Source organism: Hyaena hyaena, unplaced genomic scaffold, assembly GCF_003009895.1.
Source record: "Hyaena hyaena isolate Hyena2069 unplaced genomic scaffold, ASM300989v1 scaffold_382, whole genome shotgun sequence".
Classification (NCBI taxonomy): Eukaryota; Metazoa; Chordata; class Mammalia; order Carnivora; family Hyaenidae; genus Hyaena; species Hyaena hyaena.
The window spans coordinates 200,060-223,494 of NW_024081015.1; the positions used below are offsets into that span (position 1 = coordinate 200,060).

The 23,435-nt window shown below is 35.5% G+C and overlaps 1 protein-coding gene across 11 annotated transcripts in view; it reads left to right on the forward strand.

Annotated features, from left to right (window-relative positions):
- Positions 1-23,435, forward strand: part of DLG1 (discs large MAGUK scaffold protein 1) — a 289,163-nt gene that overhangs the window by 30,422 nt on the left and 235,306 nt on the right. The window lies entirely within an intron of this gene.

The window sequence follows — 23,435 nt, forward strand, 5'->3', positions numbered from 1 at the left end:
TCTCTCTCTCTCTCTCTCTCTCTCTCAAAAATAAATGTTAAAAAAATGGATTAATCAGGAAATCTTAAGGTCAGCATTGGTTTCTGCATTTTTTTTTTTTTGTAGTTAAAACAGTCTATTAAAGATTTAAAAACTAGTTTAGTAATGTTCTTTTTTTGTTATGATGCACTATTGCTAGTGGAGTTAGAACAGAGATATGAAGCATTTTGTACTGAGCCTTCTGTATAGAATCATTAGTCATTTGGAAGTGGTTGTCTGACTGAATTTGATTCTAGTCCCTTCTAGTTTGTACTAGGGAAGTACCTGGAAAATTGAATCAGCCTCTCTGGTTAGTAATGTATCAGGGAGAAGTAGTGGTGGGCAGCAACCAGACAGCCCTTTGGTAATGAAATAGACAGTTTCCAAGTTTTCTTTTTTGTAGTATGTCACATAGAACAGTAAAATTTTAGAACAGGGAGCGCATCTGATCCCTCTTTTTTATTTAAAGATTAGGAAACTTAGATCCAGAAGAAAATGAATGACTTGACCCAGCCTATTCAGCTGTTTTGGGCAAGTCTACTCTTGGATTTCAGACCTTTTAACCGAATTCAAAATTTTTCTTACTAATCCTAGCCTGTACTTAATATGTTTCTCTCTGATTAGGGAGAGATTCTAGTTTTGTCTATGTATCCTTACTTTTTTTTTATTATTTTTTTTGTCGCTTTCTTTTGGATCATTTCAGTTTCCATTCCTTTTCGTTGATTAGCCATTTATACTTATCCATCCCAAATAGATTTTTAAAATTTTTTTTAATGTTTATTTACTTTTGAGAGAGAGAGAAATAGAGCAGGAGAGGAGGAGGGGCAGACAGAGGAGACATAGAATCTGAAGCAGGCTCCAGGCTCTGAGTTGTCAGCACAGAGCCTGACATGGGGCTTGAACTGACAAACTGGGAGATCATGACCTGAGCCGAAGTGGGATGCTTAACCGACTGAGCCATCCAGGTGCCCCAGGATTACTTAAAAATCTTAAAAAAAAATAGTACTGGAAAATTTCACCTTTTATAAAATGAGGCACTGCTACCTAGAAATGCTGTGTGCAGTGTTGATGTTTCTGCATCTCCTGACACGTATATTATAGACATGTTAACAGAATAGAACAGGAGAATAAGAACTTTCTGACTGTCTATGACAGATCTTATTAGTTAGGAAGATGCATGAGAAGTGAATATGGTTACAAAATGTTGCTTAGGACTTGGCATACGGAAAATTCTCTAGTGTGTTTGAAATTTATACCCATTCATAGATGGACTTAGGAACATGGATATGTGTCCATCAAATCCTAGATTGTTTTAAAAAGGGGAAGATCTGTGTGTGTCAATTTGGGTGAGCTAAGTTTGGTTAAAGGGAAGTACTGTTTCTGCAGAGAGGACAGAATACCCGGATAGATTTTAGTCTGAAAATCTAATTAGTTTTGAAACACACCGATGGATGCCAGTCATAAGGACTTTTTAAATATGCCTGAAATATTTAGAGATTTAATTACTACTTTTTTTGAGAGTGCTATAAAGGAATGTATATTCCCCTGTTCCGCATCTGTTTATGCTGAATTTGGACAGGAAACTTGGCTAAGTGACCTTTGACTTGATCTCTTGAGACTCTTTGAGGCATGATGTTTAGGACCGAAAAGAGGCTTAGATAATTTAAGTCTCCTTTCACCTTGATTTGTAGTTAAAGAGAATCCACTGACCCAAATTAAAACAAATGTAGAGAAAGTTTTTATTTGACTATAATTTGAAACATAATATGAAAATTATGAAAATATTTTGTACAAAAGTTTGGTTATTATTGAACTTGTTTGCTAATTCTTAGATTAAAAAGTAAAATCATGTTTTTGTGACAAAATTGCATGCAACACCATCTTGTCTCTTTATGTTCGCTTTTGTAGGATTATCATAAAGAGGGTTTTATTTTTTGCAAAGTGTATTTGAGATTGAGCAATTTCCAGGGCATGCTTCTCTTAACTCTCTTAAAGTGAAAATCTGTGTCCTGTAAAGCATCTGTTCATTTTTCTTTCTTGTCCTCTTTGTTTTTGTTATAGTTGGTAACTGCTTTAACTTGCCAGATTCTCATTTGTCAGTTAATTTGTGCCCTTGTAACTTTGTTTCTTCTATTTCTTCTGATATAGTAAAATGAAAATTAATACCATTTATTTTTAAAGTGACATGATAGTATCCTATTGTCTTAGAACTTTTTTCTGTTTGATATATATGTCCCTTACTTTGAACATATACCTAGTGAGTTGTTTGGAATAATGTTTGCATAAATTAATGATAATTTCTGGGTGATGGGGATTTTTTAATAGTGCTTTCTCCATTACTTTTTTAAAAATAATGAGCTTGTGTCATTTTTATGAAAACAGATCTGTTTTAAAATTAGAGTGAATTTTAGAGATGGCAAGGAAGAGTATTTGTAAGGAAGCAAGATACAAGAGTAGGAGCAATTGCCTGATTTAATGAGAAATTACAACAGAAAAGGATGTAGTATCCTGTTTTAGTCCTTTTGAGCTGCTGTAACAGAATACCACAGATTGGGTGGCTTATAAACAAAACAATTTATTTCTCACAGTTTGGAACCTGGAAAGTTCAAGATGAAGTCACCAGTAGATTCAATATCTAATGAAAGCTTACTTCCTGATTCATAGTTTGCCGTCTTCTCACTCTGTTCTCCCATTGAGGAAGGGGTGAGGGAGTTCACTGGGATCTATTTTATAAGGACACTAATCCTATTCATAAAGGTTCCTGCTCGTGGCCTAATCACATCCCAAAGGCTCCACCTCCTAATACCATCATTTTGGAGTTTAGGATTTCATTGTATGAATTTTGAGGGTGGAGGGGGGTGGGACACAAGCATTCAGTCTATGGCAGTTTTATTTTTGACAGTACATTGCAAGTAGATCAAAGATTAAAAGGTTTACAAAAGAGTGAAACTATAAAAATGATCATTTTAATGATTTTTGGCTACAAAGAGCTTTTCTAAGCATGACAACAAACAAAATCCAGAAAAAAAGAAAGGTTAAGAATGCTGACTTTGTAGAATTTCTTTGTGGACCTCACAAAGTTTGATTGTTTGAACTTTGGCTATAGAACTTCTATATCTTGAAAGATAGAATTAAACGATTGAGATACTGAAAGGATATTTTGGGGGAAAACTTGCCACATTTATGCAAAAGGACTAATTTTCAACCTTCTCAACTCAAAACACATCTTAAAGATCAGTAAGAAAAATGTCAAGGTGACCAAAGAATGTGAATGGATTGTTTAGAGAAAAAGAAATACAAGTGAACCAATAAGCCTATAAAAAGTTTTCACTTTGAAAATATCCATATCAAATTAAGAGTATTTTTAACTAAATTGCCAAAGATTAATTAAATGTGAGGAAACAGAAACTCTTATACTATTGGTAGGAGATACACTGGTGCAACCTTTCTGAAAGATAGCGGTATATATTCGTATTCTTTGATTTAGCATATGTTATAGATGCACTCACACAAATTAGTAATAAAGATTCAGAGTTTTATATATATGCATGTTCATTGCAATACTATTTGTAATGTTAATAAAAATCAACAGGAGAACAATCTAAACTATTTTCAGTAAGAAACTAGATAGGGGCACCTGCCTGGCTTAGTCAGTAGAGCATCCAGCTCTTGATCTCAGGTTCGTGAGTTTGAGCTCCACACTGGGTATAGAGATTACTTTAAAAAATTAAAAAAAAAAAAAAGGAAATTGGATAAACACATAATGGTACAACCACTTACTGCAATATAAAATAGCAGGCATGAAAATATAGCTTATATATCTGTAGGTTGTTAAATGATTGCATATCAGGAGGTATAGTATGACTGTACAAAGAAAAAAATAGAAGTTAGGTATGTCTGGAAGAACACATACTTAGTCTGTTTTCAGTAATATTCATTTTCAGTTATCCCTGCTATCTCCAAGCCCTGTGTTTCAGCCCTTCTGAGTTCATTTCAGAAAGAAATTATCTGAGTAAGGAAGATATCTTTTTTTTACCTTTTATTTGATCTTTTGATTTAATGCTTTAAAATAATCCATCTGCTTTAAGTAGAATTTTAGGAGATAGTAGAGTTATAAAAGCATATAGTCAGTGTACTAGGTTTAATTTGAAGTCCTCTAAGCATTGACTTAAATTACTGAAGTACTGGGTAGTATTTGTACATAAAAGTGCACAAGTCATAAATGTATAGCTTGATGAATTACTGCATTGTCAATACACTAGGTCAAGAAAAAGAAAATGCAATGACTGCTAATATGTTCCAGAATTACATAGCAATGATGGCTGTACAACTCTGAATGTACTAAAAAAACAGTAAATTGTACATCTTAAAATTTGGTGAATTTTCTGATATGTACATTATACCTCTTGTTAAAAAAGAAATATACCTGTAACCCCCAAATCTCCGTTGTACCTTTCCTAGTCCCTAACTATATCCTCTTCCTCAAAGGACCATCCTGATTTCTAACACCATAGATGAGTTTTGCACTTCTAAAACTATATATTAACAGATTGTGTACCATATATATTTTCTTGTGTCTAGCTTCTTTTTTCTTATATTTGAGAATTTCATCCACAATGGAAGTTTTTTCATTCTCTGTGCTGTATAATATTCCATTGTATGATATACTACAGTATATGTATCCATTTTAGTGATGGTTATTGTTTCCAGTTTGGGGTTAGTGCTGCTTTGAACATTCTTTTATAGTTAGTTCTGTTATAGAACAACATATTCATTCTTAAAAATCACTACACTGCAAAATTGTGCAATAAAAACCACAGGGCTTATGTAGAAAATGGAGTTGTGGACTCAGAGCTTAAAACTTGGTAGGTGACATATGTAAAACAAACAAACAAACATAGGATCCTAATAAAAATGGTAGCACAGTTTTCCACATGTTAAATGGTTAAGTAGTACATAAGTACTACAATAAATGTGGTGTTTTATCTTGAAAGTTAGTTTTGCTTGCTGTGGGAGTGTGTGTCAAGGTTGCAGCTTGTGAGTTATTGTGCAGTGCTGGCCCAGGGTTTTACCTGAAATTGGATGTACAGTTGTTAACACAACAGGTTTGTATAGGTGTGAATCATAACATTTAGTAAAAGTTAAAGTCTGAAGTGTGTCTATTTTGTGTATTTCTGTGTAGTTCATTTCATCTGGGTGCAATTTTCTGTTCTGATCTAGAGTTTCTCATGGACAAGATTGAGCATAGGCAAACATGAAATTTGTGTTATGCTAATATTGTTCATCAATCACATTGGAACAAATTTGCATTTTCAAAATGTTACAGCAGAACTATGTATATATTTTTTTGGTGTACCTGTGTATGTGTTTCTGTTGTTTATATACTCAATTGTGAAAGTGATATGCATATATTTAGTTTTGGACATTATGACAACACTTTTGCAAAGTGACGATGCCTATTTTTTATAATTACCACCAGTAAGTACAAGTTTCAGTTACTTCACATTATTTGCTAACGCTTGTTATTGTCAATCTTTTTATTAATAATTTAACCATTTTGATAGATGTGTAGTCAAACTTCCTATGGTGTTTGTATTTTCCCTGTCGTTAACAAGCTTAACAAACACCCTTTCATATGCTTATTGTTCATTTTGCTGTCTTTTGTGAATTGCCTATTTAAGTTTCTTGCCCTTCCTTTTTTGGGTTGTCTTTCATCTTACTGATTTTAGAAGTTCTTTATCTGGATATGATTCCTTTGTTGGATATATGTATAACATACCTTTTCTCCCACTCTGGGGCATGCCTTTCCAAATGATATCTTTTCAGTATTTCTTACGGTCAGTGCTCTTTGTGCCTACTGAAATGGTTTTCAGCTCCAAAGTCAAAGTTATCCAACTTTATTATTTGTCAAAACCTTTTTATTTTTCTTTTCACATTTACATCTGTAATCCATACTGCAATTTGCAAAATTTCACATGAATCAGCAGTTCACTGTGTCTCCATTTTTGGCACTCTAGTCTAAACCAGCCTCATTTTTTGCCTAGATTATTCTAATGGTCTCTTTCAGTGTGAATCTGCATTCACACTTGCCCCTTCTGAATTTTTGACTACTTTGCCTCCAGTATTATTTTTATAAAATGCAAATCATGTCATTACCCTTCATTGGTTTTTCATTCCTTTCAAAATAAAGTGGGAGACCCCTAATGAGACTCAGAAGTTGTAAATTATTTGACCACTGTCTGTTTTTCCACTCATTTTTTAGAAATCTTTCATTCTTTGGCTACTGGTTCCTCATAGCTTGGGCCCCATGTAATAATTCCTCTGCGTAGGAAGTTCTCTCTTGCCAGCTCCTGCTCACCTTTAGCCTTTTATCTTAAATGTCAATTTTTCAACAAATATTTAACACCTATTGTATCAAGCCTTGAACAAGGAGCTTGAATAAAAGCAAAGTTCCCTGGAGCTTACTTACATTCTGGTGGCAATGCAGATAATAAACAATAAATTAATCAATTAGTATGTTAGAAGGTGATAAGTGATATGAGAAGAGGGAAAAAAAAGAATAGAGTAAGGGTATCAGGAATGTCTGATTCCTTTGTAATTTTACAAGGTACATTGCAGTGTACTTTGCACTTTTTAATAGGGTATTCATGATAGGTCTTATTGAAAACATGATATTTGTACAAGTTGGAAGTTGATGCAGCTATTTAGAAGAACAACCAGTTCCTGTAAATAGAGTGTGAAGACTCTAAGGCATAAGGCTGGAATTTATGAGAAATAGCAAGTATGGCTGGAGCAGAGTGAGTACAAGGAAAGTGATGAGAGATGAGGTCAAAGGTAAGGCAAAGCGGATCATGTAAAGCTTTTGCTGGGTTTGGAGTGGAGGAGTGATGTTATTTAACCTAACCTTTAAAAGGATCACTTCTGCTGTTTTGTTGAAAATAGTCTGTGGTAAGAGTAGAAGCAGGAGACCTGTTAAGAGTCTGTTTTGGTGATCCAGTTAAGGATGCATGTAGGCGTTAACCAAAGTGGTGATAATGGAGGTGCTAAGTGGCTGAATTATGGATATTTTAAAACGTAGAGCACAAGGATTTGGGACAGATTTGAAATGGGTTGGGAGAGTAAGATGGAGCTCACAATAAGAGAATTAAGGATGACTAAGAGGTCACTTCCTGAATAGAAGGCTTTCTTTACCTCTCAGATTATCAGAGGCGCTATTATAATACTTTCTGCCTCTGGCTTGATTATACTCATCACTGTTGTAATTAAATGCTGAAATATATATTATTTTGTGTTATTTTGAGTCCTTGAGGTTAGGGACTATCTTATTTACTAAATGTAGTACTTGCATGTGGTTGCTGTTCAGTAAATATTTTTCAAATGAAGTGAGAATTCTGGTTCTTCCCGTATTGTAATTAAGTAGTAGGCTAAAGGTGATTTTTCTAACTTTTTTATCATAAAAATCTTCCAACTCCAGTAAAATCGAAGGAATAGTACAACGCCCATTATAGTACAGCAAACATCCAAATATCCATACAGTCAACAATCACTAACATTGTGTTATATTTGCTTTTTCTATGTATTTATATTTTTGGGAAATTATCTGAAAATCCGTGGCAGACATCAAGCACTTAAACTATGAAAACTTCAGCACACATCTCCTATGACCAAGAATAGTCAAACATTCTCCTGTATAAACAACCCTAGTACTGTTATCACACCTAACAAAATTAATAATAATTTTGTTTTTTCTCCAATTCATTTTTACAGCTGTCTCCAAACATACTAGATCTACCCTACCTTTGTAAGAGGAACAAAGTTTCATTTCAAGTTGACAGGGAAGAGTATCTTTTACAGAAGAATGCCAACTAATAAATACAAATGAATTGATAAAATTGGGGTGAATCAATATTTTGAAACCTCTAATGAAATGAGTGATTCAGGGAAGGATCATTAATGGGTCAGGCAGGTAAAAATTCACTCAAATTGCTGAAGTACCCAACTACAGATTTTTAATAACATACATATACAATGGAAGATCTGGAGGTTGCCACCTTTAAGTAATCAGTTATCATCACAAGTGCAACAACCTGATACTGTGTGCTTCTGGTGTGATACAGTATGAAATTCAGTATATCATCATGAAGTCTGATTATCAAAAGTGAGTCTAATCAGCCTTTACATCTAACTTCCTGTTACAAAAATATAGGACTTTGTGGGAGAACTTAACAATGTCAGGAAACAAATGTGTGGAATTCTGTAAGACAACTGGCATGGTCTCTAAAAAAGAGAGGAAAGAAAGAGGAAAGAAAAAAAAGATGGGCAGGGTATAGCTTGTATTTTGTTTTAATGCTAGTATTTAGAGTAAATTTGTGCAGTATTTCAAAATTGGCTAATAAGTTTACTCTCTATTTAAAAAAATTATCACTAATTTAGTGACAGTTTATGCAGTGTTTACATTGCATTTCTGTTATTCTTTGGATACTCAAATTAAGCCACATTTAGATGATCCTTTGAAGGGATCTGGACCCCTCTGTGTCCTTTTGACGTGCTGAATTAGTTTTTGAGCATGTCCTTGTTTTCTAGCATAATTTTTCCAAGTTCATTTTGAGCTTTCACTGCCTTAGAACTAGAATCAGCCAGCAATATGGCTTCTCATTGTTCAATGTGATTGCCTTTTTTTTGAGGCATTATCTATGAGAGGTAAGAGAATATAGAGACAGGTGACAGTCTTCCAACTTTAGCCTTTTGCCCCAGAACTGATAAAATAAAATTTGAGAAACATTATTGGTCTAAACCCATTATGGTATTAATTTTTTAAAACTATATAGGGGTGCCTGGGTGGCTCAGTCGGTTGAGCGTCTGGCTTTGGCTCAGGTCATGATCTCCTGGTTCATGGGTTTGAGCCCTGCGTTTGGCTCTGTGCTGACAGCTAGCTCAGAGCCTGGAGCCTGTTTCGGATTCTGTGTCTCCCTGTCTCTCGGACCCTCCCCTGCTTGCGCTGTCTCTCTCTCAAAAATAAATAAAACATTAAAAAAATTTGAAACTATATAATGTATTCTTTCTTCCTTTTTTAAAAAACTCATACTCTGTAAGAATGGATAATACTAATAACATTTTCTTTCTTTCTTTCTTTTTTTTTTTACAAATAGTTTATTGTCAAATTAGTTTCCACATAACACCCAGTGCTCATCCCCACGAGTGCCCTCCTCCATGCCCATCTCCCCTCCCCCCCTACATCCATCAGTCCTCAGTTTTTGTTAGCATTCAAGAGTCTCTCATGGTTTGCCTCTCTCCCTTTCCCCCACCATTTCCCCCTTCTTCTCTCCCTTGTTCCTCAGTTAAGTTCCTCCTAATCCTCCTATATGTGCAAACATATGATATTTGTCCTTCTCTGCCTGACTTATTTCGCTCAGCATAACACCCTCAAGGTCCATCCATGTAGCTACACATGGCCAGATTTCATTGTTTCTCATTGCCATGTAGTATTCCATGGTATAGATAAACCACATCTTCTTGATCCATTCATCTGTTGATGGACACTTAGGCTCTTTCCATGTTTTAGCTATTGTGGAGAGTGCTGCTATGAACATTGGGGTACATGTGCTCCTATGCCTCAGCATTTCTGTATCCCTTGGGTAAATTCCTAGCAGTGCTATTGCTGGGTCATAGGGGAGTTCTATTGTTAGTTTCCTGAGGAACCTCCACACTGTTTTCCAGAGGGGCTGTACCAGTTTACATTCCCACCAACAGTGTAGGAGGGTGCCCGTTTCTCCACATCCTCGCCAGCATCTAGAGTTCTCTGATTTGCTCATTTTAGCCACTCTGACTGGCGTGAGGTGGTATCTCAGTGTGGTTTTGATTTGTATTTCCCTGATGAGGAGGGATGCTGAGCATCGTTTCATGTGTCTGTTGGCCATCTGGATGTCCTCTTTGGAGAAGTGTCTGTTCATGTCTTCTGCCCATTTCTTCACTGGGTTGTTTGTTTTTCGGGCGTGTAGTTTGGTGAGTTCCTTATAGATTCTGGATATTAACCCTTTATCTGATATGTCATTTGCAACTATCTTTTCCCATTCCGTTGGTTGCCTATTAATTTTCTGGGTTGTTTCCTTGGCTGTGCAGAAGCTTTTAATCTTGATGAGGTCCCAACAGTTTATTTTTGCTCTTGATTCCCTTGCTTTTGGGGATGTGTCAAGTAAGAAGTTGCTGCGGTGGAGGTCAAGGAGGTTGTTTCCTGCTTTCTCCTCTAGGGTGTTGATAGTTTCCTGTCTCACGTTCAGGTCCTTTATCCATTTTGAGTTGATTTTTGTGCATGGTGTGAGAAAATGATCTAGTTTCATTCTTCTGCATGTTGCTGTCCAGTTCTCCCAACACCATCTGTTAAAAAGGCTGTCTTTTTTCCATTGGATATTCTTTCCTGCTTTGTCAAAGATTAGTTGGCTGTACACTTTTGGGTCCACTTCTGAGTTCTCAATTCTGTTCCATTGGTCTATGTGTCTGTTTTTGTGCCAACTAATAACATTTTCAAACTGCATAGTTTTAAAGGGCACCTTCACATACTGATAATGTTTTGAGATGCCATAAGAACATGAATTCTTATTATAGTCTCCTAATGTATATGAGATAAGCCAGGGTTTGGTCTTTAGTATTTGGAGCAAATACTCACTTGAGAATTCAGATAACTATAGTTCAAGGATGTTTGATTGCCCAAACTTAAATTATTACCATGTAGAAAACCAGATTAGAACTCAATAGTTCAGGCTTCAAGGTAGATGTTTCTGTATTTAATAACTTTCTTGGTACTTAGACTTGTTAACTAGATAAGTGAAAGACTCACAATGAAGTCAATAAAATAAGGAAAGAAGAAACTGATTATAATAGAGATAGAAGTTTGTTACAAAAATTTTGCAGAACTATTTGACATAAGAAAATGAGATCTTTCCCTACAGCTGTAGCTTCTGAAAATGGTGTGGTATAATCTGCCAAGTTTTTCTTTGGATGTATCTGGCACTGGTTTTTAAAATAGTCATATTATTCTAATATACTGTTCTTAGCTTGTACTTTTGTAGCTTTGTGTTTCAGTGTATCTTAATATTTTAGCTATCTTTCCATATCTATCCAAATTTGTCACATTCTTATTGATTGCTGCTTGGTATTCCTCTATAGATATTTGTCTTTTTTGGTAGGTACTTGACCTATTTCTAATTTTCATAATTACCAACTGCTGAAGTGAACCATAGACCCATTTATTTAACTATATTTGAGCCATTAAGAAAATTTGGACATTTTATTCTAAGATCTTTTTCTGATAATAGACATTAGACTAATTTAAAATATTTTAATCTCTTCTCTGAAAGAAGGTGGTTCTTTTAAATTGAATACTCAGAAAGCAAGAGCTATTTTATTATTTATTTATTTACATTTATTTTTTATTTTTTATTTTTTTGAAATTTATTTCTAGGAGAGAGAGAGAGACAGCATGAGCAAGGGAGGATCAGAGAGAGAGGGAGTCACAGACTCTGAAACAGGCTCCAGGCTCTGAGCCGGCCGTCAGCACAGAGCCCGACGCGGGGCTCGAACCCACAAACCGCGAGATCATGACCTAAGCGAAAGTCGGACGCTTAACCGACTAAGCCACCCAGGCGCCCCTACATTTATTTATTTTTGAGAGAGTGAGACAGAGCACCAGCAGGGGAGGGGCAGAGAGAAAAGGAGACACAGAATTTGAAGCAGGCTACAGGCTCTGAGCAAGCGGTTAGCACAGAGCCAGACAACAGGGCTCAGACCCACAAACTGTGAGATCATGACCTGAGCCAAAGTTGGACATTTAACCAACTGAGCTACCCAGGCGCCCTGAGCTATTTTATTTTTAATCATTTAACACTCTTGCATTTTTCTTAAAGTATACCACTTCATCGTTGAGAGCTATGTCTTTAGTTTACAGTAACATTTCTAAAGCTCATTAGATTGTGAGCGTGGGCAGATAAGTTCTAGTTAAGGTTTTCATTAATTTTTAAGATTTTTAGTTGTTGGTTTTACATCATGAATTGGAAATAACATACTCAATATTCACTGCCTTATTTTTCTCTTAAAGATAGAATTAAATACTGTTCAGTTATACTGGTAATTTTTGTATTTGTTTCAGTAAACATCTGTTTTGGTTTGTTTTGAGGAAGAATGAGAAGGAAAATTTTTAAATAGTAATCTCATTTGTTTTATCCCTTTTTTAAAGAAAATAATTGTTCAACTCCTATTTCCTTGATAAGGACATTTGAAGTTCTGTGAAGTAGAAGTTTTTGGATTGAAGTAGAGTATTTGTTTTTCCTGAAATTCTTTCCTTCTATATCCTTATTTGTGCCATTCCTTTCAGTTGGAATGTCCTTATCTTACTTTGTCTTGTATGGCCCAACTCCAACATTCCATGTGAAGTGTTCAACTCATCTTTTAGCTGAAACTCATCTCTTCTGAATGCCTGTAGCACTGTAGTAACTTTCTTATGGGCTTATACTTTACTGTTATTTGAGCTCTATTTCAGTCTCTGGTTGTTTAAAAAATTTAGTATTTTGAAAAAAAATTATATCTACAGAAAAATTACAAGAATAGTAAAATAAACTGCCATTTGTCCATTTGCTTGCTTTCTATATGCACACACATATACATAAACTTTTGTTTTTGTTGACTTATATGAGAGCAAATTGCAGGCATCATGAATCATTTACCCTTAAATACTTCATGTATTGCCTATGAACTAGGATATTTTTCTTAAAATAATTTATTTTCTTTATTTTATATGACTATATCTAAAAACACCTATGTATAGTTACCAGAGTGAAGAATTTTAAAATTGGTATAATGCCATTATCTGTATAATGCTGTTAGTCCATATTCAAATGCAGTACATTAAAAAAAAATGTTGATTTATTTTGAGAAAGAGAGAGAGTGCATGAGCAAGGGAGGGCCAGAGAGAGAGGGAGAGAGAGAATTCCAAGCAGTCTCCATGCTGTCAGTGCAGAGCCTGACGTGGAGCTCCATCTTGGGAACTGTGAGATTATGACTTAAGCCAAAACCAGTAGTCCTACGCTTAACCTAGTGAGCCACCCAGGCACCCCTAAATTCAGTACATTTTTTAGTATTTTTACCTTTGAGAAAGTGTGGGCGAGTGGGGGAGGGGCAGAGAGAATGGAAAAGGAGAGAAGATCCAAAGCAGGCCCTGGGTTGAATTCAGGAACCCTGAGATCATGACCTGAGCCGAAGTCAGATGATTAACTGAGCCACCCAGGCACTCCTAAATTCAGTACATTTTTAATCTTTGGTACCACCTAGCCTGTAATTCTGTATCCCTAAAGCAGACCTCTGCTTCACTTAATATATGGACTTTGGAAGACAGCTGACAAAATTTTATTACTTTATCAACTATCACAATTTTGAATCCCTGCCTATGAAATAATAATCAGATGTATTGGTGGTCAGTATCTTTTCCTGTTTCTTTATCATTGAACTCAAGGTTCTAATGCTCTGTTTTTCTAGCAGACAGCTCTATCTCTCAGAGACAATATGTCACAGAAACTGAATTCTACTTCACTCTTCCATCACCAAATTTATAGTGTTGTCTCATTCCGAGTTTTAAGCGGTATGTTATAAAAATAAATATACAAACTTTTAAATAATGTGTAACCCCTATGCAAAACCCCTGTAATTAAAAATGTCATCAAGTCCAAAATTCATAGGTATACTGAGTGAATTGTGCATGAGATATCTGCAAGTGATTTTGACGACCACTCTGCTGGTATTTTAAAAATTCACTATTATATAACATTTTATATTTTTATGTTTATAGCTTAGGACATCTTATCCCAGCACTTAAATGATAGATAGTACTAAAACTGAAGGACGTACTCCCAAATCAATAACTGTGTAATGGAAGTGGAATATAAAGAAATGCCATGTAAGAAATGAAATGCCTGCCATGTCTTGTCAAGATGTTAATCTAGAAGAAAACTTGTTAAAGCTTAGGTATGACACAGTGGTTATACATTTATATGCTGCAGGAAGGCATGCCAGTATGTCTTGAATTAGGAGTTTTGATTATATGATGTTTTCAGTAACGAACTTAGGTAATTTTGATTGTTCTATATCTGTGTTGGCATCTATACTGTCTTCAGTATTAGAACAATGATATCCCTCATGTGCTTTTAGCCATTCCCCTCACCCCCTTTTTGGATTGCCAAAGTGATACATGCTTGTTCTAAAAATTCACAACTTTATAAAAGTATGTTTTCAATTATGTAAAAGTCACCTCAGAGAATTAATACTAACAACTTCTATTATGCTCTTGATCCTTTAATGACAGTTTCTGTTGTGCTCTTGATTCTTTTTTCTTTGGAATCTCATTCTCTGTCTCCTCATTTGATACCTATAACCTCTTTCTCTTCCTTGTACCTTGGCACCTTTCTTTATCCTATAAATATATTCAAAGATTCCACTAATGGGGCGCCTGGGTGGCTTAGTCGGTTAAGCGTCCGACTTTCGCTTAGGTCATGATCTCGCGGTTCGTGGGTTCGAGCCCCGAGTCAGGCTCTGTGCTGACTGCCAGCTCAGAGCCTGGAACCTGTTTCAGTCTGTGACTCCCTCTCTCTCTGACCCTCCCCTGCTCACGCTGTCTCTCTCTCTCTCTCTCTCTCCTATAAATAAATTAAAAAAAAAACAAACAAACAACAAAAAAACAAAGATTTCACTAAAAGAAAAACAAACAGAAAAAAGTGCTTCTTCATTGGATCTGATATCTTCCCTTCTCTTCCTAGCTAAGCTTCTTGAAAAAGTACTTTACCTTTTTTCTTTGTTCACTTCTCATTCTTTTTTTTTTTAAATGTTTATTTGTGTGTGTGAGAGAGAGGGGGGAGGAGCAGAGAGAGAGAGAGGGAGACACAGAATCCAAAGTAGGCTCCAGCTTCTGAGCTGTCAGCACTGAGCCTTACTTACACAGGCCGAAGTTGGATGCTTAACTGACTGAGCCACCCAGGTGCCCCCTTCACTCCTCATTCTTAATACACTGTAACCTGGTCTGACACTCCTTTTTCCACAGTAACTGCTCTCTTTCATTTTCAGTTATTTACCTTAATGATCTCAGATTACTAAGATAATTCAGGCTTATCTTAAAATATACATATACAGAAAAATGCACATTATTGAAATTCAGCCTTTTTTTAACATTCTTTAAGATAATCTCTTTTAATCATTTGATATATATTTGTATAGCTAATCTACATGTTAATATATTATTTAGCTTATACATATATATTGAAAATGAGAGATAAATACATATTCTGTAATTTCACTTTCTGAATCTGTGTGTTGAGTTCTATTGCACTACATTATAGAAGAGTAAATTAATTGCTTCTTTAGTTTCATCATCTAAGGTGGAGATGGTAACAGAGCTCACACCTCATATGGTACTTGTAGGCATGAAATGGGATAATTTACGTAAAACTTAACATGTATTAAGTGTTCAGTAAATGGTAGGTTTTATGAATAGAGAATTTTATATTAAAATGGTGCAGGCTCATTAGTAATTTATTAATGTAGCAAAGGCTAAAGAACTTATTTTTTTTGGTCTTTTCTTTATGTTAATTTTTAGACCGCAACTTTTCATCAAAGTTTTGTCATGAGGTCCTAGCAATTCAGTCCTATCTTTAGGCTTCAGTTAGAATTCTAGTGTTCTTGCTGTTTCCATCATATTACTTTCTCTACTGAAGTCTTGAACCCTCAAAATCTTCCATGAAGGTTGGAATCAACTTTCTCTAAACTCCTCTTAATGTTCCTATTTTGAACTCTTACCATGAAGAATGTTTTTCATACCACAAATGTTCTTAATGGCATCTAGAATGGTGAATTGTTTCCAGAAAGTTTTCAGTTTACTTTGTCCAGATCCATCAGAGGAGGACTATCAATGGCAGCTATAGCCTTACAAAATATAATTCTTAATAAGACATGAAACTGAAATTACTATTTGGTTCATAGACTGCAGAATGGATGTTGTGTTAGCAGGTATGAAAACACCATTGTATATTTTCATCAGAGAAAGCTCTTGGGTGACCAGGTGCTTTGTCAGTGAACAGTAAGGAGTCTTTTTTTTTTTCTGAGCAGTAGGTCTCAACAGTGATCTTAAAATATGCAGTAAGCCATGTTGTTAAAAGATATGTTGTCATCCAGGTTTTATTATTCCACTTATAGAGCACAGACAAGATTTAGCATAATTCTTAAAGGCCCTTGGTTTCAGAATGGCAAATGATTATTAGCTTCAACTTCAAGTTACCAGATGCATTAGCCCCTAACAAGAGAATCACCCTGTCCTTTGAAGCTTTGAGTCCAGGCATTTACTTCTCCTCTCTAGCTATGAAAAGTCTTCGATGGCATCTTTTGCAATTGAAGGCTGTTTCATTTACATTGAACATCTGTTGTTTTGTGTAGCCACCTTCCTGACTTACGTTACCTGGATTTCCTGGAAAACTTGCCGCAGCTTCTATATCTATACTTGCTGCTTCACCTTACATTTTTTGTTATGCAGACAGCTTTTTTCCTTAAACCTCATAAACCAACCTCTGCTAGGTTTAAACTTCTCTTCTGCAGCTTCCTCACCCCTCTCAGCTTTCACAGAATTGAAGAGAGTGGGGGCACCGGGAAGGCCAGCTGAGTGGACTGGAGGAATTTTCTTTTTTTTTTTTTGAAAGGTCATGTGTGCTTTATTATACATCAGCGGCCCATCCTGGAGCCTGCGTCTTAGTGTTCCTGGGGGTATCAGTCCTGGGGGGCCAGCCCCTGCCCCAACCCCAAATGCCCCAGCCCTGCCCAGTTCCCAACCCAGTACCCAGTCAGTGTGCTGGGGGAGCGGGGAGGGTGGGGGTGACCGGAACTCTTGTCCACAAAGCCCAGGTGGAATTTGGTTTTGGATCAAGGGAATGTTGTATCTGATTTGCTTTCCTGTCCAGACCACTAAAACTTTCTCCATATCAGCGGTAAGGTTGTTTTTCTTTCTTCTCATTCATGCATTCATTGGAGTAGCACTTTTAATTTCCTAAAGAACTTTTCCTTTGCATTCACAACTTTGCTGTCTGGCACAGGAGGTCTAGCTTTCAGCTTGTCTCAGCTTTCAATATGCCTTCCTTACTAAATCATTTCTAGCTTTGAATTAAAATGAGAGATGTGTGATTCTTCCTTTCTTGTGAACACTCAGAGGTCATTATTGGGTTATTAATGGGCTTAATTTCAATATTGTTTGAAATTGTTTGAATTGTTCAATATTGTCTCAGGGAATGGAGAGACCCAAGAATAGGGAGAGAGATTGGGGGGGGGGGTGTACAGCTGGTCAGTGGAACAGTCAGAACACACATTTATTCACGTTGCTGTCTTATATGGATACGGTTTGTGGTGCCCCCAAACAATTACAGTAGTAATATCAAAGATCACTGGTCACAGTTCACCATAACAAATATAATAATAAAGTTTAAAATATTGCTAGAATTACCAAAATGTGACACAGAGATATGAAGTAAGCAAATGTTGTTGGAAAAATGTTACCCTATTGGTAACATTGCCTGATACAGGGTTGCCACAATCTTCAATTTGTAAAAACAAAACAAACACACACATCGTCTCTGTGGAGCACAATAAAACAAAGTGCAATAAAATGAGGTGTGCCAGTACTTTTCTGACTAATTGACCCAGCCCTGTATTTAGGAGTTTTTCCATTGTTCTTGACCCTTTGAGAGTTGGGGAATTGTTCTACCTGCTTCTTTCTTTCTAGAGTTCTTTCCCCATGTTTCCTTATATGTATGACTGATCAGAAATAATCTGAAGAGGAGAATTATGTAGATCTGTGGCGTTCTCTCGATGTAGCTCTCTTCTCCCTGGTACTCTTACCTATGAATTTTAGACAACCTGGAATCCTCATCTCTCTTTACCTTAAATTGTTGGTTTTTCACTATTATCCCTCCCTCTGCTGCAGTCTGGAAACGGTTTCCATGCAGTAGCTGGGTCATTTATGGGACTCACTTCATTTGTTTTTCTTCTTTCAAGGATTACTGTTTTTGCTCAGCCTTTGTTCAGTATCTGAAAACCATTCTTTTTCTTATTTGCTTGGTTCTGTAGTTTTAAGGCAGGGGAGTGCTGTCATGGTTGGAAACCATTGCCTATATATAGAAATCTGTTAGTATTCTAAAGTATTGTTAATTATCTTGTGTGCCTGAATATTAAGTGAGGTGTTGCCATCCCAAAAGGCTTATGTTTGAGACCTTCTAAAGTTATTCATATTACAGAGTAATTTCTAAATCATTTTTCACACAAATGACTGTTTGAGAAGAACATATTGGCTTGAATGTCCTTAATGCAAGTTGGGATGTTTAAAGAAGATGCAATGAGTGTAGAATTTAACAAAGATTACATAATCATGGCTGAATATGACCTTAAAAATTGTCAAGTATTGGATATTATATACAAGCTCTTATTGAAAGATTAAAAAGTATACTTGGGGCACCTCGGTGGCTCAGTTGGTTAGGCGTTTGGCTCAGGTCATGATCCCAGAATCGTGAGATCGAGCCCTACATCGGGTTCCACACTGAGTGTGGAGACTGCTTGAGATACATTCTGTCTCTTTCTTTCTGTCTTTCTCCCTTCCCCATTGCCCCTCTCCCCTGCTCATGCTCTCTTTCTAAAATGATGAAATGAAAAAATAAAATACTGATGTAATATTAAGTGATTATATTGTATAGAATATAATATGTACTTACAGAACAAATGGGAGAAATTGTCTGTTGTGTGAATAGGTACTAATAGTGATTTGAGATAAAATATCAGGTGACATTTTAATACATGAACTCAATCAGGTGACATTTTAATACATGAACTCAAAAAATGCAGCATCTAGGGGTGCTTGGGTGACTCAGTCAGTTGAGCATCTGACTTTTTTTTTTTTTAAGTTTATTTGTTTTGAGAGAGAGAGAGAGAGAGAGAGGGCATCGACAGCACAGAGCCCAGTGTGGGACTTGAACTCACTAACTGAGATCATGACCTGAGCTGAAACCAAGAGTTGGAGGTTTAACCTACTGAGCCACCCAGGCGCCCCGAGTGTCTCAGTCTTGATTTTGGCTCTGGTCATGATCTCAGGGTCATGGGATTGAGCCCTGCATTGGGCTCCACGCTTAGTGTGGAGATTCTCTCTCTCCCTCTACCTCCCTCCTCTGTTCTTTCTTTGTCTCTAAAATAAAACAAACAACCAAAAAAGTGCAGGATCTAAACAACTTAGATCGAAGTGAAGTTGATATTCGAGGTCAGAATAATTAGGTGATTCAGAAAGTATTATAATGATGACCCTAACATTTAAGTTGAACCTGAAGAGTTTGACTGTAATTGTTTTCTTAGTGTGTGAGTAGAATATTGTTTTAATAATATGTGTTGTTAAATGTATGTATTAACTGAGTCAATTTAAAATAGATATTTGATTATTTTATCTATATTCTTAGAGACTTAGGGGCGCCTGGGGAGCTAGCTCAGTCAATTAAGTTCCCAGCTTTGGCTCAGTTGGCTGATGATCTCATGGTTTTTGGGTTCAAGCTTGTGAACCCATCTGCTTCAGATTCAGTGTCTCCCTCTCTCTCTCTCTCTCTCTCTCTCTCTCTCTCCTCCTCCTCAGCTTGTGCTCTCTCTCTCTCTGTCTCTCAAATATAAAATGTTAAAAAAATTTATATTTTTATAGGCTTATATTTGATCTGGCAAAACTATTTTAAATAGTTTTTACTAGGAAAATGGGGTATCTGATTTTCAGGGTCATTTCAGAACTCTTTAATTTTATAATCATCTATAATTTAGATATCAGAAAGGCTGTTCGTTAATTTAACAAATATTTATTGAACCCCTGTTACATCTGGTCAACAGGTGCCAGGCATAAAGTGGTAAATACATGAGACATTCTTGAGTCTTGCCTTATTGGAGCTTAGAATCCAATGAATTGAGAAATTGAAATATAGGAATTTTATAAGTAGAAGGATTTAGAAACCACTGGTTTTTAAAATTTTATAAAAGCGGAAATCGAGACCCCCACCCTCTTCAAAAAGAAAATAATTATTTAAACTTACATAGCCTGTTTCTGACTCTTAGTACAGTGATTTTCAAACTCCATTGTTATGAATGAGGTCTGCTAAACTTAGGAATGTGTTCTTACTGGGCTAGACTATTTTAGATATAATAAAATTTTGAAATAAATTTCAGAACACTGAGAAAGAAACCAGCTCAATATTTTCACACATCTCTTTATTTTCCTTCATAGGATGTAATTCCTAGTCAATACTTAGATATTATCTACATTGTTTGCAGTATTTTTACTAAAAATAATAAACTTTATTTGAGGAGTCATTAGCCTTGAGCGGGGCTTTACTCTTTCCTATGGAGAGCGATAGATTGTTGGGGTGGTAGAATGGGAAGAAGGAGCTACTCTCAATTTCCAGCCAAGCATGTAATTTCTAGGCTATTTATTCTGCATGGAGAAAAGGATATGTTGGCCCATGATGAAATTTATTTCTGCCCACCCCAGGCCTTACAGCTACATGTATATATGTACATAGATTTATAGCTGTAAGTGGCATTTGTTGAGCACTTAACAAAGTTGGCAGTAGTTTTAGTGCTGTGCACATATTATTTAATTTAATCCTTGGAGTAGACCTGTTCGACTCTTTAAGGTCAGCTTTCACTAGATCTGTCTCAGGTACATGTATCCTGTTAGGCTTGAAACTAAAGGCGGTCACCTTATAGCCAATTAATAATAATGATGATGATATTAGGTGATAGATGTAAGTGATATACATGCATTAACTCTTCTCATAACCGTCATAGTGAAAGTTGCTTGATGTAGCCCGTGATACTGGAAACATTAGGAATAGGAATTGGGGTATAAGAGGCAAATGGGAACAGTTTAGTAATTTGAAATGGAGGTCATTCATAATACCTGTAGACCATGAGGAAACCTTGTGGACAGAAATTCCAGGTAGTTCTTTTCTTTACTCTACATTTTTAGAGACAGGCAACAAGCTTATGAGATTGAAAGCAGGTTGCATCCCTCTGTCTTGCCCCCTGTCAGCCTGTCTACTTCTGTGTTCAGTGATCTGAGGACAGGAGGTGAATTCACAAAGTTAGATTACTTCTGAATTTAAAACTAAGTCTTCTTGAGTAGTTTGAAATGCTACATAGTTATAATTATCTTTTTGTGGTGGTAATTTTTTTTACTTTTATTTTTGTGAGGGATTCGGTGAAGTGGATTTAGTGGGGCACTAAAGTTAAAATCTGGCTTCATTGGTAAAATGTTGGGTTTCTTTTTTTTTTAGTAAAGAGAGAAGAGGTAAGTTTTAGAAATAGTATTTTAAATTATTGCATTTTGTTCTTCCTTCACCCCTTCTCAAATATACCACATGGAATATTCCATTCATTACTGCCCGAGAAAGTCATTACTTTGCAAGCTGCAGTTGCTGAAATGGTTTAGTGGAAGAAATGTTTGCTTGCAATTTTTTTTTTAGTGATTTTTTTTGGTAGTTATTTTTTGAATATCCAAACTATAGCAAGCAAGAAGCAGATTTAAATTTATATCGGGGAAACCTCTTTGTGGAACATTTCATCAGATGACTCCTTGTCAACCTCATATCTTGGAAAGAGGGATTAATGAAATAGCATCTGAAGCAGCAGTGAACTCTGGTGGAATAAACTCTGACATCTTCCACGGTGTTTTGTGGGATAATTTCAAGTTCTTCAGATCCAGATTACATAAAGAAGACTGTAGGACACGTGACACATTCTGGTTTCTTGTATTTCAGAAATAGAAAAATTGATACCTCTAAGAATGGATCCTGGAGAGATCTTGTTACAGTTATAACTTTTTACCTATGGTTTTATCTTACAACTTTATTTTTAATTTTTTTATTCGTATAGGAACTTAAAATAGTTTGCAATAAACTGCTCTATGTATAAAATATTGTAATGGTTAAGTAATGGATTGCCTGTGCATTGTAACCACAAAGGTAAGCTATAGTATGCTTTCTCCATTTCATTGTTAGTGACAGAATGTGAGAGACCTTTTTGTTCATAATGTATTTTGAAAACAAAGTGTAACATTGTTATATATTTGAAAATAGATATTTGAATCCGTGTGATGCTTAATGTATATCCTTTAGGAAAGGTAATATTCTTAAATGTGTTTGAGATACCTAAAAATAGTGTATTGAATGGATATTTTTTTCTCTGAGACCTATAGGAAGCTTTTTTCCCCAGCAGCACAGATTTATAAGGCCTTGATTATATTTAAATCTTGTAAATATATATACTCTGAAAGTTCTCCCCCTCTACTTTATTTTCTGCCCCAACATGTCATACTGGTTTGAAGTATAACTCATTTTAAGAACACTTTCTGGACTCTTCATCAATTGCAAATATTTTTTCCAAAAATTAGAAAATAGTCTAGTTTTGATTGTGTTGCCTTTGGAAAGATGTTGATTTGGATTCAAAGTGATTAAATTTGTACAAGTCCTGCTTAAGGAAGTATGTGTTTTACAGTCTGTTTTGCTCATTGTCCTCAAAGTGCAGCACACGCTACTTAATCTCTAAGTTTGGTTTATTTCTGAGCACCAGTTTGTGGACATTGTGTGATTGTGTAAGATTCAGGATGCTTACATTTTCAATTTATACATTGGTTTTTATGGAACAATTTATTTTGTTGTTATTTCTATGCACTTGACAGTGATTGTTAGACAAAATTATTGAGATTTAAAAATTATGTTCAGTAGTAAGAGTAAGTGAATTTGCAGATTCTTAAAAGTATGCTATTCCTGTATAGTGAACTATTTCTCACCAAAGGAAAAGTGAGAAAATTTATGAAAATTAGTTTTGTTTGCTTATTGCTCATAGAGTTCTAGTTCGAACAGGAGTTTTAATTGGATATTAAACATGTTCATTATTTGGTCCTGTCCTCTTCATTTAGGGGATGTCTTTTGTGTACCCCAAAGTAAAATGTCTTATTAAATATTCTTGAAGAATATGTAAAGGGCAGTAAGCCTGGAAAACAGGTTTTGGGTTTTTTCCCCTCCATGAGTCCTTTTCATTGTTGTCTGTGGTTCATTCTCCCTGTGATTTACCTTTATCTCTTCACTCATTTGGTTTTTATTTCTGCTATTTTAGCCAGGCTATTTGAAATGATCTCTCTCTTCTTTCAGCCTTATTCTTAATAAAAAATTTTTGCATTTGACCCTTTAAAAAAAAAGATAGCTGCTATTTTTAGAAAAAGTTGTATAGAATCAATATCATAAAGTTTTTAAAATATTTATTATGTAACTGTTAAAAATAGAAAGAGATGTAGGTTGGAAATTAGAAAGCCTAAAATATTATTTGTA